The 5,000-nt window shown below is 34.5% G+C and overlaps 1 protein-coding gene across 2 annotated transcripts in view; it reads left to right on the plus strand.

The window, feature by feature from the left end:
* The window catches only part of LOC145288909 (putative nuclear hormone receptor HR3), a 938,903-nt gene that overhangs the window by 180,497 nt on the left and 753,406 nt on the right, over positions 1-5,000 (plus strand). The gene's annotated exons all lie outside the window — the stretch shown is intronic.

Here is a 5,000-nt window from a genome sequence, read left to right on the forward strand (position 1 = left end):
CAATTCTATTGAATATACGTATATCGATTTATACATGTCGTTTTTTTCTTTTTCGGGTGTAGTATTTCACTTTTAATAGTTAAATCTTTCTCTGAGAATTCGTGATTCTTTGATACGACAGGGGCTGAGAGGCAAGGCACACGCGAAAATGTATGCTTTCATTTTGTTTAAGAACACACATGAACCATAAACTTTAATTCAAACTTAAACTTAAATTCAAGCCAGAAATCGATAGTTTAAAAACTAAAAAAAAAAAAAATATCTTAGGAATACGGAGAGTCACGAAGTTAAAATACACGCTAGCCATTTTTAACCTGTCAATGGCTGTTGGTTGACTTGTTGAAAATAATTTTTAACTGCCAATTAGAAAATCAAAATAATTTGAATAAGTTTGAATTAAAGTTTAATGACAAATTTCACTGTGCACTAATACGAAAAGAAAGTGTAATGTTGGAACGCGCTCCCGTCGTAATAAAGAAACGGCTTAAAGAAATGACCCTTTTTCTCGATGGTTCGATAGTGTTTCACGCCCATCCCTTCAACATTTAAAAATAAATATTGCATGTAATTAAGCCTTTTGTCATCTCACAAATATTGATGACCTTTTAAAGTCTTGTGTTTATTAATAATCAATTAATTTTAATTATCATAATTATATCGATCGAGTATTTTTTGAGAAATTCTGGGAATATTTAGCTTTACTTTATTTACTCTTTAAAAAACACTTCTACTTTCTTTCAATTTTTATGTAAGGTCAATTTGTCGCACATGACCGAAAGTGCGCTGTCTATTGGCTCCCTCCTCTAGTTATCGGTTCTACGCATAGCACACGAGTAAAATGGTTTTGTCGAGATCTTGTTTAAAGTGTCATCAGAGTCACCTCCCCTTATTCGTCTGCTTGTACTCCTGCTCCTGGATTTGTTGCTGGCTGCTTGGCGGCGTCCCTAGTGACCCGTTTCTTTCCCGACCCCGACCTCCCCATTATCTTGGCGTGTGCCACACTCTAAAGATAGACACACGAACACAACAGCGAGCACCACGCTCCGTGTAAACATCTCCCCTTCCCTTCAACCTGCCTATTTACTACTCCTGTTACTGCATCGCCTCAACTTCTTTGGCGTCTCGTCTTTTTATTATCGTCATCTCTTTTTTTTTTGTCTTTGTTGCCTTTTTCGTTCATATTTCCCTTCTTTTCTTTCGCCATTTACTTTTTAATCGCCTTTACGTCTTTTCTAATCTTTTATTTTTCTTCCCCTTCTATCATTTCTTCTGTTTCTTCTTCAGCTACCATTCTTCTTCTTCTTCTTCTTCTTCTTCTTCTTCTTCTTCTTCTCCTTCTTCTTCTTCTTCTTCTTCGCTGTCGATCATCGTATTCTTTATTCTTATTTCTTTCGTCATTTTCTTGTTCATCGTCTTTTTAAACTTTTTAGTTTTACTTTTATCTTTAAAATTTTATCGTTTTAAATTTTCTTCGTTTTTTTTTAAATAGTAATTAATTAATTAATTAATTAATGTTCAGTTTACTATGTCACATAAAATGAACCCACCCTTTAGCTAAATTTCGAAGACGCTGTAGAAGCAAGTCATTTCGCTGGCAATAACATCGTGATACTTTCTAAAAGCGCAATGACGATAAATAATAATCGTATGGAGACAGCCGAAATGCTAGCCACACGCCACATAAGCCGACGGGTTTACGAATACATAAACATTTCACTTTCCGCATTTAATAGAACACCAACGAGCAACGTTAATAGAAAGGCTTCCATTTATTTCACTGAAAAGTTGCGAGTTTTTTTTTTTTTTTTTCGATTATTTGTTTGTTCTTTCTTCTTTTCTCGATGAATAATAATAATAATAATAATAATAAGAAGAATAATAATAATAATAATAATAATAATAATAATAATAATAATAATAATAATAATAAGAAGAAGAAGAAGAAGAAGAAGAAGAAGAAGGGCTGTTAACTTGCATAGACGATTGAACTTCAAATTCATTCTTACCCACGTGAGAAATAAATGTCAAAAAAAGCTGGGATATGCTAGGGATTATGTTCACATCTAATTCAAATTTATTAGCAAAAATTCCCCTCTTTATCTGAATGAGTACTGGTTCGGTTCGGTACTGGAAGATCATCCACTCAGGCATTATCTCCTCCTTCCAATTAATTTATTGTCGGATATCTGAAGCACGACTACTTGAGAATACCAACGGGTCCGTTTGATATGCCGCGGGTAAATTCAACAAATTATTTGTAGAAAGGAAAAATGTCGAGATTGCCACGTTTGTGGTCTTTCTGAGTATGCAGAAAAACATATTTCCATAGTTTGGATATAAAGACAAGCTTTTACAATTTATAACAATTTTTATTCAATTCCATCAACACAGCAAATAGTCCGGAAAGAGTTATGGAAACAAGAATACAAAATATGTTTAGTCCATAGACATGTGCTATAAAAGAAAGGTCTTTCATCTTTTCTCTCGCTCAAGTCATGGCTAGATTCGATTATACCGAATTATTCGATTATACTTCATTAGAAATCATATACCAACAAGTAACGCTTCCGTTTATTTGGGAGGGGGGACACAAAAGTTGTTTTGGGCTTCAGTAAATGTTTAAAAAGTAAAACTTTAAGTATTCTGTTTCGTTTTTGTTAAAAAAAAAAATATTTGTTTTTAAATATGAATTTTTAAACGCGTCCCTGGTATGTAACATGTAGTACAATTAACTTATTTCGGAATAAATTAAAAAAAAAAATGCGTATTACAAATTCAAATCAAATAATATAATTAGCTCGGTTATGCATATTTCAAAATGTGTCCAACCAGATGAATCTTTCCTTGCGTTCGATTCGTTTAACCGTCACAGGTAAAAAGTTAATGTGTTCTTTAATGATAACTTTCTTTCTGAAAATGGAAAAATATTGTGACCCAGAAGGGTCAATGAGGAAAAAACATGGACACGAATATGGTTTAGAAAGGTAAATTATATTGAAACAAAACAGAATATACAAAAGGGAGCAGTCGTAGCACGGATCGCCAAGATGGCGTACAACGAAATACATACCTAAGATGTACCTCTCAGTCTAAAGTTCAGAAGAGTTCATCTCTTGTGCATAGTTGAGTCGCCATAACTCTCCCTCCCAAGCCTTTTTGTATCACAAAACTCTTGTCAATATCGTTTCCGCTTTGGGTTGATAGTTAATGAGTAGGTAAATTTCTTTTTTCTGCCTGGCCGTCGCTGTTCCTGAGTTGGTTAAGGTGGGTTGGGATCGAACGTCTAAAAAATGGTGTCTATCGGTTTTTCCTAATGTGTCTCGAGTGTCATCCGAGTGACGCTTTTTGAACTGTTTTTTTTTTTTTTTTTTTTTTTTTTTGTGGCGTTTATGGGTACGTCTTCGACGATCTATAATATAAACCATATCGCCAATTCTTTTGCTGATCGCACCCAATTCCCCAAAAGAAGTGTTGAAAAGGACTTGCTTTCCATTTTTTCAACCACGCTTAGTCCGTTTTAGTAGCTTCTCGTCAAGCTTTTCATTCGTTTTCTGCCAGAGTGTCCCGTGCGAAAATTCCACAGGATCCTTTCACGAAAGTTTTTGGAAATTACGACCCTTTCACCATACAACAGAGATCGAGATAGTCTACAACGTGGTTAATTTGCTCCGATGACAGGTATTCCCGTTTAAAATTGTAATTCAACAGGATGGGATCCCATTTTAATAATCTGTTGGCAGTGTACGCCGGTAATCCTTTCTTTGATCCGAAAATCATAAGTAAAGGCTTGAGGTCGGTTTGCAGCGTGAAAGGTCTGCCATGCATGTATCTATGGAATTGTGATATGGTGAAAATGATACCAATATAAGAAATATCAATTGAATAATCCTTTGGGATGATTCAGTATAGGTTCGCAACTTTTTAGAACGTACGCCTTCAACTTTTTAATAGTCTCGTTCAAATTTACTGGTTAATATATTTATCCGATAAAATTAATCTTATTACCAGTCACCGTGCGGGTTGACACTATAAATTTTCGTCAGACTTTTCGCTGAATTTTTCTGTCTAACTTGATTTGCGTCTAATTCTACAATGCGTCTAATTCTACAATGAGACATTTTGTGATCAAGTTTACCATAATTTTGTCAGATTTTATTTCGAAATGGATAGGATTTTTTCCTGTGCAGTTCACCACATCGGTAACATAGTCTTGGATGTATGTTATGGGATTAGATGAGAATAACATTAAAATATGAATGAAACAAATTGTTATAAGTAAATAATTATAATAACTGTTAGTAAGACCATTGTTTCTCAAGTTTTGTTGTTATTTTGTTGTTGCTTTTTGCTATATTGACAACCAAACACTTTCTAAAATATATATTTTTACGAGAAAGTATTACCTAAATGCTAACAAGGAAAATATCATTTATTTCACCAGTGTGATGCATCTACATGAGTAATGTGTATATCTATGAAATATAATTACCTACAAACACGTGCTTCACAGTTTGTACAGCTTATCAACGTAGCTGAATCTTGCGAGATTCGGAAGTGCAATGCCAGTCACTGAGGTTAGGCATCCTTACCACTGGATCACAAAAGTTAGTTAGTAACATGTATATATATATATATATATATATATATATATATATATATATATATGATGATGATTGCAACGTCTTGTCAGACGAGTGCCACTCACTCAGACATTTAAAATCCATGAGCCCAAATACCTGAGGATCTATACAAAGATGATGTTACAGAGTCTTAGCTTTGCACGACAGCTAAGTCTCTCTCTCGGTTCAAAATGTTGAGATCCAGCAACAAGCAAGAGCAAGATAGCCAGCAACAAATTAAACTGCAGACCAGCTTAATGCGGGTAATGGTCTTCCGCTGTATGGTTTTTTAAATCAGAGATTTGCTTCTCCTAGAAAGGTTGCCTTCACCACGGCTTACAGGAGCCCTATCCACCCCAATACACATATACACACACACAC

Source organism: Euprymna scolopes, chromosome 2 (genome assembly GCF_053919585.1).
Source record: "Euprymna scolopes isolate OS-2025 chromosome 2, ASM5391958v1, whole genome shotgun sequence".
Taxonomy (NCBI): domain Eukaryota; kingdom Metazoa; phylum Mollusca; class Cephalopoda; order Sepiida; family Sepiolidae; genus Euprymna; species Euprymna scolopes.